The following is a 14,161-nucleotide window of genomic DNA, read 5'->3' as shown; positions in this document are numbered from 1 at the left end:
TTGCCACTCCTGCTCTTTTTTGGTAGTTGTTAGCTTGATATATTTTTTTCCAACGTTTGACTTTTAATAAATTCACATCTTTGTCTCTAAGGTGTGTCTCTTGTAGACAGCATATTGACGGATCCTGTTTTCTTATCCATTCTGTCACTGTCCATCTTTTTATGGGTGCATTGAGTCCATTCATATTCAGTGTAATTATTGATAGATGTGCATTTGTTGCTGTCATTTTGTAGTGCTTTTCTTTGCGGTGCTGAAGTTTTCTTTGTTCTTCTTACTCTTTTTTGCTGAGTTACTTTTGTTTGTGGATTTTTTTTCATTTCTTTTGTTTTTGTAGGTTTTGTTTTTTCTGAGACTTTTTTTTTTCCTCTTTTTTTTGTGAGTATGTCTGTTAACTTTCTTTGTGGGTACCATGAATTTTACCCTTATCTTTGTAAGTTTGAGGCAGTCTACCATTACTTGGTATTGCCTTGACTTCCTCTCCATTAGCAGGTTGTATACCTATGCCATTTATTCCCTCTTTTATTATTTTGATGTTGTTGTCATTTCCTGATTAACTGCTCTGATTCCCTGTTGTATTTCTTTTGTTTTTGGATACTCCTTTAGAGTTCATTTCCTAGAGTGGTATCTGGCTCGTACAATCCTGCATCCTAGCTTCTGCCTGTGAGCTGAAGCTGTTTGTCCTCAGATCAAAGAACTCCCTTTAATAATTCTTGTAAGTTTGGTTTGGATTTTACATATTCCCTTAATTTCTGTTTATCTGGAAATGACCTAATTTCACCATTGTATTTGAACGAGGGTTTTGCAGGATATATTATTCTTGGCTGACAATTTTTTTCTTTCAAGATTTTATATAAGTCATCCCATTGCCTTCTTGCCTGCTTGTTTTCTGCCGAATAATCTGAGCTTAGTCTTATTGTTTCTCCACTGTATGTGACTTCTTGTTTTTCACAAGCTGCTCTCAGGATTCTTTGTTTGTCTTTGGTTTTGGCGACTGTGATTATGATATGCCTTGGTGATTTACTTTTATGGTCTCTTCTATATGGGGTTCGTTGAGCTTCTTGGATGGCCAGCTTTTCATCCTTCATGATATTGGGGAAGTTTTCTGTCAGCAGTTCCTCAATGATCTTCTCTGTGTTTTCTGTTTTCTCCCCCTTTTCTGGAATTCCTATCACTTACAAATTTTTGCTTTTGATTGTTTCCCACATAACTCTCAGGCTCTCTTCATTTTTCTTTGTTCTTTTTTCTGAGTTTTCCTCAAACAGAGTTGTATCCAAGTGTTTGTCTTCAATTCCACTGATCCTGTCTTCCACCGTTTCAAATATGCTTCTCAGCCCTTCCATGACACCATTCATTTCTGAAATCTTGTTGTTTATCTTTTGGATATCTAATGGTTGTTTTTGTATAATTTCTAGTTGTGAATTTATTTTGGCATTTTGTTTCTGCATATTTTCCTGAATTCTTCCAATTTTTTGTCTGTATTTTCTATGAATTTGTCTATCTTTTCCTCATTTTTGTCTGTTTTTTGCTTCAGCTCTTGGAGAATTCTCAGTATTAGAGATTTGAATTCCCAATCAGGTAGTTCTACTGCCTTTTCTTCCACTGGAATGTCATGTGGTTTTTTATTTTGGATGCCTACTGTAACTATCCAGTCCTGTTTTTGTAAATGTTTTGATATTGTCTGCTGTCTTCTGTAGTTATTTTTCTCCTTTATTGACTGTAGGTTTGTTTGTTTTGTCCTTTTTTAAAAAAAAAATGACTATGTCTTAGCAGGCAGGCTGTGTGTTCTTTGTTGTTTGCTCATCTGTGGGCACAGTACTTTTTGCCTCCTTCTCAAATTGGCAGGGTCAGTCACTCAGATATGGTACGGCAGGGCAGGTTTAGCTGAAGAGGAGTTACTGGGAAGGTTTGTTTATGTCACTTACTACAGCCACCAGAGCAGGTCAGTAATCAGTGCAGGGCAGGTTCCAGTAGGCCGTGCCTGTGCTGCTTGGTGGTGCTATGTCAAGCGTACGGTGTAGGTAGGCAGGATGCACCGGGGAGATTGTTATGTGTGGAGCTAAGTTGGATATGGGAGAGAGTTGAGAGGAACAGGAGCCAAAAACATACAAACAAACAAAAAAGAATGCTAGGGGAGCTTGCCGTTGGAGTGGAGAGATGAGAGACTATGAAATGGAGAAAAACAGAAAGGGGAAGAGGAAGGAAAGAAAAGAATGATTAAATAAAAATTGGAAAGGTTACAGAACCACAAAGTTCCCAGGGATTCCACCAGTGCAGCTATAAGGTCTGGGGAAGTTGTTCTCAGGTGTTGCAGTACAGCCTGGCTAGAAGGCATAGAGGTATATGACACCAGGTTTTCAGGGAACAGAAAGAGAGGGAAGATATGGAGAGACAAGAAACTGAGCGATGAAGAAAGACAAAAAGGGAAAAAGAGGGAAAAGAAAACAAAACAAATTAAACAAATAAACAAAAAAAGAAGAAGAAAGGCCCCCCAAAAAACAGAAAAAAAAAAAACCAATGAGAAAAGAAATGCCCTCAGGGATCCCTCTGCACATCTGTGCAAGCCAAGGGGGTCTCCTTGCCACCCCACTGCGTCTGGCCAGAAAGGGGTCCCAAGTCAAGAAAAGGAAAAGGAAACAAACAAACAATTCAAAACAAACAAATGAACAAAAGCCCCGGGATCCCACCAGCGTGGCAGCCCAGACCAGGAAGTAGCTCCACACTCGAATGGAGCTCCGCAGCCCCTCAGGAAGAAGCAAAGATGGCGCATGGAGCCAGGTACTTGAGCGAAAGGAGGGGGAGGTGGCAAGGGGCAAGGAAGAAATCAAAAGAAGCATAAAAAAGCAACACCAGCAGTCAACGAATGGCACTTAGAGAGCCACCTGTTCAGGTGTGTGGAATCCAAGCAGCCGGTGTTTCACAGTCAAGAGATTGTGGCCGCTGGAAGCAGAGGAGGCTGAGTCGGGGTGAAGAAGGGTGAGCAGTGGGAAAATGTATATCACAAATTACTGGTTGTTTTGTCTCCCGCTGGACGCTCTGTGAGGCTGCTTTCTCTTACCCCCTGTTTGCTGGTCTCTGATAGGAGTCCAAGATGGAGGATCCGCTGTGTGTTAGCTGGTAGGGGACCTCTGCATGAATCTCTCCTCGCTCTCCATTCTCTGTCACTTTTCTCACTCCCCTTGGTGCTTGGCTGAGTTCTTTATCTCTTCATTTGATGTTCTAGGGTTTCAGGATTGTTGTATTCTCTGTTTGGCTTAGTGTTTTGGATCTTTGCTGTGGTGGGAAGGCGTGGTGCTTCTGCCTGGAGCACCATTTTGCCGCCCCGGTCTAAAAAATAATTTTTAAGTTAAAAAAACTGAAGCAACAGAAAAACTAAGATTGGTTGTTCCCAGGATACAGTCTATTCAGCTGTAACAGCAAGATTGGATAAATGTTTACTAAAAACATGAACTTCCACAAAGTATAAAAAAGCTTCTGTAAGTGTGGGTAGGCTCTCTTCATTGACTAAAAAGTCTTTTGAATTTCAAGAGGAAGTGAGCTGCCATCCTGAATCATGAATACAAAAAAATCCCAAGCACCTTGTGATAAACTCATTTCTGGTGTCAAACACACTATTAGACATTGAATAAAACTTCTCTTTTGTATCAGAGTTAAACTACAAATAATCTCTTACTTGTTCTTCTGCATAACAGGTTGGGAACTCTAGCTGAGTCCATGAGATGTCTTATAATCTCTGCGTTTGGCTATCGTCACAAGCTACTGTGCTCCAGGGGCTCATGCTGTCAGGAAAAACAAAACAAAACAAAAAACTTCATTTGAATTACATTATTGGATTTGCTCAGGGGACTATATTTTGTCTTCCAGAACTGACACATATTGAAAAGGTACAATTTACATATATGGAGGCACTAGCAAACTATACATTTTTACTATGGTTGTTATAGTATAAGTCTAGATAACTGAAAGAAATGTTCACAAAAGAAAATAGGTCCAAATATGTAAAGTTTCCAGCAGAGACTACTCAATTTCCACATGTTGAGTGCTAAACTATGATTTGTTATTGGCCTCTTTACTCTGTTACTTAAAGAATTTCTCATATTAAACAAATAGAGCTTTTTATCTTCAACCTACAGTTTTTGTTATACATACTAAGGAGAGAACAGCTGAAATACTTACTAGGGTTGTACTATGAAAACACATTTCTAGCTTTTTCTTATCTCTCACTCCTAATATAATAGCCAATGGTTCATAACTTTAATTCCTAGAAAACATTGTTGGCTTTTGATAGAGCTTATGTCAGTATAATAGAATAGGTATACAGTCATTAGCAATGTCTTTTAAAAGCCTAGGAATTTGAAGTCTTAAAATTTTAATTTAAGTCCTAGTTCCACTATGCATGAGCAAAAGATATTGGAAAAACCATGTCTCAAAGTCCGTTTCCTCAGATGTTTTTGTGTGGAGTAAATAAAACACTAAATGATAAAGTATTTTATGAATTATCTCTTATGATACCAAAACCAAATCAAACTCATTGCCATCGAGTCAATTTTGACTCATAATGACCCTATAGGATGGAGTAGAACTGCCCCATAGGTTTCTAAGGAGTGGCTGGTGGATTCAAACTGTCAACCTTTTGGTTACCAGCGGAGCTCTTAACCACTATGCCAGCAGGGCTCCTATTATGATACAAATACTTGTAATTGTTATTATCACTGTATTTTATGTGCAAATACTTAGAAAATATGATTTCTTGTTCTTACTTTGGGTATATAAGAAAAATACAGAGGGCAGGGCCAAGAGGGCAGAGTAGTCAGATGCTTCCTATGGTCCCTCTTACAACAAAGCCCGAAAAAAACAAGTGAATCAACTATATATACCAATCTAAGAGCCCTGGACATCAAAGGTAAAGTTAAGGAATCAGACTGAGCAGCAGGGAGAGGGAGAGGTGGTTCAGAAGCAGCAAGTAGTTGCCAGACCTAACCCGGTGGGAACCAGCACCCTGCAGGCTGGATCAGCTGGTGTGCATTGTGAGGTAAGCAGTGGCACTTGGGATGCATTTTCCACATCAGGAGAGACTGAGCTTGGAGAGTCTACTCAAGCTTCCAAAACCAGTGAAAAGTGGCACTCAATTGGCAAAAGATAAGTACATGAGTCTAACCTACCATGTGGATCAAAAAACACCCCCTTTGGGAAAAACCTCTCTCCTGTTTACCTGCCCTCACCCCAGTTTGCACCAGGTCCCAGGCTAGCTTCAGCAATTGCCACGTCAGTTAGGTTGAAAGTAGGACCTGTTGCGTGCCCTGAGCCATTCTCCCAGCTTTGGAGAGGGGACAAATTACCAAAGAGGAAAAAATAATCTGCCAGCTCCCCTAAGCTAGGAACTCAGGACAAGCATAGCCATTTTGCCCTAGGCACAGGCATAAAGTGTCCACAGATTTGAATGCCTTTAGCACAGTACAACAGGGTATATACCTGAAGCCTAATTTCAACTGTATCAGCTATAAGGTGGAGTGGCAGACTTGTGACATTTGACACTGCTCTGCCCATTAAGCCAGGTCCTCACCTACCCACATCAGGGACCTGAGGACTGGTGGCTTCACCCACGCCACCTAGCCACCCATGACAGGAGTCCAAGAATAAGTGGTGCCTCCCAGTCCTTATAGCCAACAGCACTGGTTGCCCATAGTCCAGCTGCAAAACCCACCCAACTACATGCTCTAGGGAACAGAGACACATTTTCCTCCCAGACACTCAGGGGCAGCTGTCAGACACTGCAATTCCCAGTGCATGACCCCCTACTGAAGTCAGCTACCTGTGCCTACTCCAATCACCCTTGCCCATTTAAGACTGTAGGTGAGAGCCTGCACCACACACTAGGTAACCGACTACCTAGTCACCTGAGCCGAATCCATATACGAAAGGTAAATGGACTCCTGGGCTCATATACATAGTAACTGTTCTAACGACATGGTGACAGGACTTGAGAGCTTTAAAGCTGGTAATAATCAAAGTAGCTACACTAGCAGCCTGTTTGGGTATATCAAAACAAAACAAAACAAGAAGCTAGGACACAGTAAGCAAACATAAAATAAATAAATATAATAACTTATTGATGGCTCAGAGACAACAGTCAATATCAAATCACATAAAGAGGCAGACCATGATGGCTTCAGCAAACTCCCAAAATAAACAATCTAGAAAACTTTCAGAGGAAGAGAACTTCTTGGAATTACCGGAGGTAGATGTCTTAGACTGGGTTCTTTAGAGAAGCAAAACCAGTAAAGTGTATAAATATATATAGAGAGAGATAGATTACATCAAGGAAACAACTCATGCGATTGTAGAGGCTAGAATGTCCCAAGTCCATGGATCAGGGTAGGGGCCTCTCCCAAGTCACACAGCCACAGAAGCTGGCAAGCACAAGATCGTTAGGTTGGAGAGCAGGGCTCCCACTCACAGGCTGTGCAGATTGACGAATCCCAGGTCTGGGAGGTAAGCTGACAGCTCAAGTCTCAAGAACAGGAGATGAGATGACAGGAAGCAGCCGCAGGATCCAGAGAGATCAAAAATCCAGAACGTCTGCTTATATTCAAATGTGGGCCACACCCACAAAAGACTCCCTTTCATCTGATTGGCTACTCATAGTATATTCAATCATGGGAGTGATTACATTAAAACATGGAGAATCATGGCCCAGCCAAGTTGACACACAATCTTAACCATCACAGTAGAATTCAAAAGATTAATATACAGAGTTTTTCAAGATATCATGAAGGAGATCATGCAAAATGCAGAACAAGCCAAGCAACACACAGACAAAGCAATAGAAGAAATTAAGAAGGTTACATGATAGCATGATGACAAATTAACAGGCTGCAAGAATCCGTACAGAGACAACAAACTGAATCTAAAAACTAACAATAAAATTTCAGAATTAGAAAACTCGCTAGAAAGACATAGGAGCAGAATTGAGGCAATGGAAGTCAGAATTAGTGAGCTTGAAGATAAAGTACTTGACATCAACTTATTTGAGGAAAAATCAGATAAACAAATTAAAAAAATGAAGAAACCTTAAGAATAATATGGGACTGTATCAAGAGGAATAATCTACAAGTGACTGGAGTACCAGAACAGGAGGAGATAACAGAAAATGCAGAGATAATTGTTGAAGATTTGTTGGCAGAAAACTTCCCTGATATCATAAAAGATGAGAAGATATCTATTCAAGAAGCCCATCAAACCCCACATAAGGTAGATCCCAAAAGGAAGTCATCAAGACGTATTATAATCAAATTTTCGAAAACCTAAGATAAAGAAGGAATTTTAAGACCAGCTAGGGATAAACAAAAAGTAGTCTACAAAGGAGAGTCAATAACACAAACCTATGACTACTCAGCAGAAACCATACAGGCAAGAAGGCAATGGGATGACATATATAAACCATTGAAGGAAAATAATTACTAGCCAAGAGTTATATATCCAGCAAAACAGTCTCTCAAATATGATGGTGAAATTAGGGCGTTTCCAAATAAACAGAAATTTAGGGAATTTGCAAAAACTAAACCAAAATTATAAGAAATAGTAAAGGGAGTCCTCTGGTTAGAAAATCAGTAACATCAGATGACAACCCAAGACTAGAACACAAGACAGAACAACAAGATATCAACCCAGATAGGGAAGTCACAAATAAATCAAAGCTAAAACATGGAAAATAGGGAAACACAGACTTCAATATGTAAAAGATGACAAAATTAAAACAAAAAAGATGGACTAAATAATGTAGTCATAGATCTTTCATATGGAGAAGAAGTCAAGGCAATACAAAGAAATAAAAGATCGGTTTAAAGTAAAAAACTAGAGGTAAATATCAAGGTAACCACAAAGGAAACTAACAATCCTACACATCAAAATAAAAAACAAGAAAAACCTAAAGACTCACCAAATACAAAATCAACAACAATGAAAAAGATGAAATGAAAATACATAAAGAACAACTTACCACAGAAAAATAAGTGCAACAAAGAAACTGTCAACAACCCACATACACACAAAATACATCAAAAACACAGCTCTAAACTCATAACTATCAATAATTACACTGAATGTAAATTGACTAAAAACACCAATAAAAAGACAGGGAATGAATAAAATAACACCATCTGTCTATATGCTGCCTACAAGAGACAAACCTTAGACTTAAAGACAAAAATAGGCTAAAACTCAAAGGATGGGAAAAAAATAAATCAAGCAAACAACACTCAAAAAAGAGCAGGAGTGGCCATATTAATCTCTGACAAAATAGACTTTAAAGTAAAATCCACTACAAAGGATAAGGAAGGGCACTATATAATGATTAAAGGGTAAATACACCAGGAGGACATAACCATAATAAATACTTATGCACCCAACAACAAGTCTCCAAAATACATAAAACAAACTCTAACAGCACTGAAAAGAGAGATAAACAGCTCCACAGTAAGAGCAGAAGACTTCAACACATCACTTTTTGTGAAGGACAGGACATCCAGAAAGAAGCTCAATAAAGACACAGAAGATCTAAATGCCACAATCAACCAACTTGATCTCATAGACATATACCGAATGCTCCACCCAACAACAGCCAAGTATACTTTCTTTTCCAATGCACACGGAAAATTCTCTGAAACAGACCACATATTAAGCAATAAAGCAAGGCTTAACAGAATCCAAAGCATTGAAATATTACAAAGCATCTTTTCTGACTATAAAGCCATAAAAGTAGAAATCAATAAAAGAAAAAATAAGGAAAAAAAATCAAACACATGGAAACTGAACAACACCTTGCTCACAAACCTCTGGATTATAGAAGAAATTAAGGATGGAATAAAGACATTCATAGAATCAAATGAGAATGAAAACATATCCTACTAGAACCTGTGGGACACAGCAAAAGCAGTGCTCAGAGGTCAATTTACAACAATAAATGCACATACAAAAAGAAGAAGTCCAAAATCAAAACATTAACCCTACAACTCCAACAAATAGAAAGAAGCAAAAGAAGTCCTCGGGCACCAGAAGAAAGGGAATAATAAGAATTAGAGCAGAATTAAATGAAATGGTGAATAGAAAAACAATTGCAAGAGTTAACAAGACCAAAATCTGGTTCTTTGAAAAGATCAACAAAATCGATAAGTCATTGGTCAAACCGACAAAATAAAAACAGGAGAGGAAGTAAATGACCACAATAAGAAATGAGATGGGTGATATCACAACAGACCCAACTGAAATTAAAATAATTATAATGGAATACTATGAAAAACTGTACTCTAACAAATTTGAAAACCTAAAGGAAACAGACAAATTTCTAGAAACACACTACCTACATAAACTAACACTAACAGAGGTAGAGCAACTAAATAAACCTATAACAAAAGAAGAGATTAAAAAAGTAACTTAAAAACTCCCAACCAAAAAAAGCCCTGGCCCTGATGGCTTCAATGGAGAATTCTACCAAACTTTTAGAGAAAAGTTAATACCACTGCTACTAAATGTATTTCAGAGCATAGAAAAAGTTGGAAAACTCCTAAACTCATTCTATGAAGACAGCATAACCCTGATACCAAAACCAGCGAAAGACACCACAAAAAAAGAAAATTACAGACAAATATCCCGCATGAACATAGATGCAAAAATCCTCAACAAAATTCTAGCCAATAGCATTCAGTAACATAAAAAAAAAAAAAAAAATTCACCATGATTGAGTGGGATTCATACCAGGTATGCAGGGATAGTTCAACATTAGAAAACAATCAATGTAACCCATCACATAAATTAAACAAAAGACAAGAACCACATGATAGCAATTCATGCAGAAAAGGGATTTGGAAAAGTCCACTACCCATGCATGATAAAAATTCTCAGCAAGATAAGAATAGAAGGGAAATTCCTCAACGTAATAAACAGCATTTTTACAAAACCAATAGCCAACATCATCATAAATGGAGAGAGTCTGAAAGCATTCTCTTTGAGAACAGGAACCAGATAAGGATGTCCTTTATCATCACTCTTATTCAACATTGTGCTGGAGATCCTAGCCAGAGAAATTAGTCTAGAAAAAGAAATAAAGGGCATCCAAGTTGATAAGGAAAAGTCAAAGTATCTCTAGTTGCAGATGATATGATCTTATACACAGAAAACCCCAAGGAATCCTCAAGAAAACTACCAAAACTAATGGAAGATTTCACTAAAGTCTCTGGATACAAGATAAGCATACAAAAATCAGTTGGATTCCTGTACACTAACAAAGAAGACTTTGAAGAAGAAATCACCAAATCAATACCATGTACAATAGCCCTCAAAAAGATAAAATACTTATGAATGAACCTAACCAGAGATGTAAAAGACCTATACAATGAAAACTGCAAGACACCACTGCAGAAAACCAAAAGAGACCTACAGAAGTGGAAAAACATACCTTGCTCATGGATAGGAAGACTCAACATTGTGAAAATATCAGTTCTACCGAAACTGATCTATGGATAGAATGCAATCCCAATCCAAATGCCAATGACGTTTTTTAAACAGATGGAGAAAAAAAAATCACCGATTTCATATGGAAAGGAAAGAGGTCCTGGAGAAGTAAAGCATTACTGAAGAATAAGAACAAAGTGGGAGTCCTCACACCACTTGAATTTAGAACCTATTATACCACCATGGTAGTCAAAACAGCCTGGTACTGGTACAACATAGATACATAGGCCAATGGAACAGAATTGAGAATCCAGACACAGATTCATCCACCTATGAGGAGCTGATATTTTACAAAGGCTCAAAGTCCATTAAATGGGGAAAATACTACCTCTTTAACAAATGATTCTGGCATAAATGGATACTCATCTGCAAAAAAATGAAACAAGACCCATACTTCACATCATGCACATAAACTAACTCAAAATGGATCAAAGACCTAAATATAAAATCTAAAACAATAAAGATCATGGATGAAAAATAGGCACAATGCTAGGAGCCCTAACACATGGCATAAACAGAATACAAAACATTACTAACAATGCACAAACACCAGAAGAGAAAGTAGATAACTGGGAGCCCCTAAAAATCAAACCCTTATGCTTATCAAAAGACTTCACCAAAAGAGTAAAAAGACAATCTACAGACTGGGAAAAAAAAATTTGGCTATGACATATCCAATCAGGGTCTAATCTCTAAAATCTACAAGAAGTGCAAAACCTCAACAACAAAAAGACAACCCAATTACAAAATGGGCAAAGGATATGAATAGGCACTTCACCAACGAAGACATTCTGGCAGCTAACAGATACATGAGGAAACACTCATAATAACTAGTCATTAGAGAAATGTAAATCAAAACTACAATGAGGACTTCCGGCAAAATGGCACTCTAAGCAGAAGCACCATGCCGTCCCTCCACAGCAAAGATCCAAAAAACTAAGCTGAACAGAGAAAACAACAATCCTGAAACCCTAAAACATCAAATGAAGAGACAAAGAACTTAGCCAAGCACCAAACGGAGTGAGAAAACTGACAGAGAATGGAGAGCAAGGAGAGATTCAAGCAGAGATCCCCTATCAGCTAACACAGCGCGGATCTGCCATCTTGGACTCCTATCGGATACCAGCAAACAGGGGGTATGAGAAAGCAGCTTCACGGATCTTCCAGCGGGAGACAAAACAACCAGTAATTTGCGATATACGCTTTCCCACCCCCACCCTTTTTCACCCCCACTCGGCCTCCTCTGCTTCCTGTGGCCAGAATCTCTTGTCTGGGAAGCACCTGCTGCTTGGATTCCACCCACACAAATGGGCCGGCTGTCTGAGTACCTTTTGTTGGCTGCTAGTGTTGCTTTTTTCCCCTTTTTTTGATTTCTTCCTTACCTCTCACAACCTCCCCTGCCTCGCTCAAATACCTGGCTCTGCGTGCCATCTTTGCTTCCTCCTGAGGGGCTGCAGAGCTCCGCTGAAGTGTGGAGCTGTTTCCGTTCTGGGCTGCTGAGCTGGTGTGATCACGGGGCTTTTGTTCATTTGTTTGTTTCGAATTGTTTGTTTTCTTTTCCTTTTCTTCAGTTGGGAGCCCTTTCTAGCCAGGCAGTGCTGGGTGGATTGGAAAATAACCTCTCAGCTTGCACAGACATGCAGAGGCATCCCTGAGGGCATTTCTTTTCTTTTTTTTTTTTTTTCTGTTTTTTGGGGGGCTTTTCTTGTTCTTTTTTTAATTTGTTTTGTTTTCTTTTCCCTCTTTTTCCCTTTTTGTCTTTCTTCATTGCTCAGTTTCCCGTCACTGTATATCTTCCTTCTCTTTCTGTTCCCTGAATACCTGTGTTGTATACCTCTACACCTTCTAGCCAGGCTGTACTGCAACACCTGAGAACAACTTCCCCAGACCTCAAAGCTGCACTGGTGGGATCCCTGGGAACTATGCTGTTCTTTAACCTTTCCGATTTTTATTTATTCATTCTTTTCATTTTTTTTCTTCCTCTTCCCCTTTTTGTTTTTCTCCATTTCATAATCTCTCATCTCTCCACTCCAATGGCAAGTTCTCCTAGCACTCTTTCTTGTTTGTTTGTTTCTGTTTTTGGCTCCTGTTCCTCTTTCCTCTCTCCCATACCCATCTTGGCTCCATACATAACAATCTCCCCACTACATCCTGCCTACCTGCACCATGTGCTTAACATCACACCACCCAGTAGCACAGGCATGGCCTACTGGAACCTGCCCTGCACTGATTACTGACCCGCCCTGGTGGCTGTACTAAGTGCCACAAACAACCCGTCCGAGTAACTCCTCTTCAGCTAGACCTGCCCTGCCATACCATATCTGAGTGACTGACCCTACCAATTGGAGAAGGAGGTGAAAAGTATTGTGCCCACAGACGAGCAAACAACAAAGAACATACAGCCAGCCTGCTCAGAAATAGCCAAATTAAAAAAAAAGGAATGAAACAAACAAATGTACAATCAATAAATGAGAAAAATAACTACTCAATACCCCGAAGACAGCAGACAATATCAAAACATTTACAAAAACAAGACAGGATGGTTCCAGTAGGCGTCCAAAATAAAAAACCAGATGACATTCCAGTGGAAGAAAAGGCACCAGAACTACCTGATTGGGAATTCAAATCTTTAATACTCAGAATTCTCCAAGAGCTGAAGCAAAAAAACAGACAAAAATGTGGAAAAAATAGACAAATTCATAGAAAATACAGACAAAAAACTGGAAGAATTCAGGAAAATAATGCAGGAACAAAATGCGAAAATAAATTCAAAACTAGAAATTATACAAAGACAACAATTAGACATCCAAAAGATAAACAACAAGATTTCAGAAATGGATGGTGTCATGGAAGGGCTGAGAAGCAGATTTGAAATGGTGGAAAACAGGATCAGTGGAATTGAAGACAAACACTTGGATACAACTCTGTCTGAGGAAAACTCAGAAAAAAGAACAAGAAAAAAAATGAAGAGACCCTGAGAGTTATGTGGGATACAATCAAAAGCAAAAATTAGTGAGTGATTGGAGTTCCAGAACAGGGGGAGAAAACAGGAAACACAGAGAGGATCATTGAAGAACTGCTGACAGAAAACTTCCCCAATATCATGAAAGATGAAAAGCTGGCCATCCAAGAAGCTCAACAAACCCCATATAGGAAAGACCCCAAAATAAAATCACCAAGGCATATCATAATCACACCAGCCAAAACCAAAGACAAACAAAGAATCCTGAGAACAGCTCATGAAAACAAGAAGTCGCATACAAAGGAGAAAATAAAGATTAAGCTCAGGTTATTCAGCAGAAATCATGCAGGCAAGAAGGCAATGGGATGACATAAATAAAATCTTGAAAGAAAAAATTGCCAGCCAAGAATAATATATCCTGCAAAACCCTCGTTCAAACACGATGGTGAAATTAGGTCATTTCCAGATAAACAGAAATTAAGGGAATATGTAAAAGGCAAACCAAACTTACAAGAATTATTAAAGAGAGTTCTTCAATCTGAGGACAAACAGCTTCAGCTCACAAGCAGAATCTAGGACGCAGGATCGTACCAGCCAGATACCAATCTAGGAAATGAACTCTCAAGGAGTATCCAAAACCAAAAGAAATACAACAGGGAATCAGAGCAGTCAATTGATGGATGAGAACCACAT

The sequence above is a fragment of the Trichechus manatus genome, unplaced genomic scaffold, assembly GCF_000243295.1.
Source record: "Trichechus manatus latirostris isolate Lorelei unplaced genomic scaffold, TriManLat1.0 scaffold00003, whole genome shotgun sequence".
In the NCBI taxonomy this organism is placed as follows: Eukaryota; Metazoa; Chordata; class Mammalia; order Sirenia; family Trichechidae; genus Trichechus; species Trichechus manatus.
Note: the sequence above shows the minus strand (reverse complement) of the source record.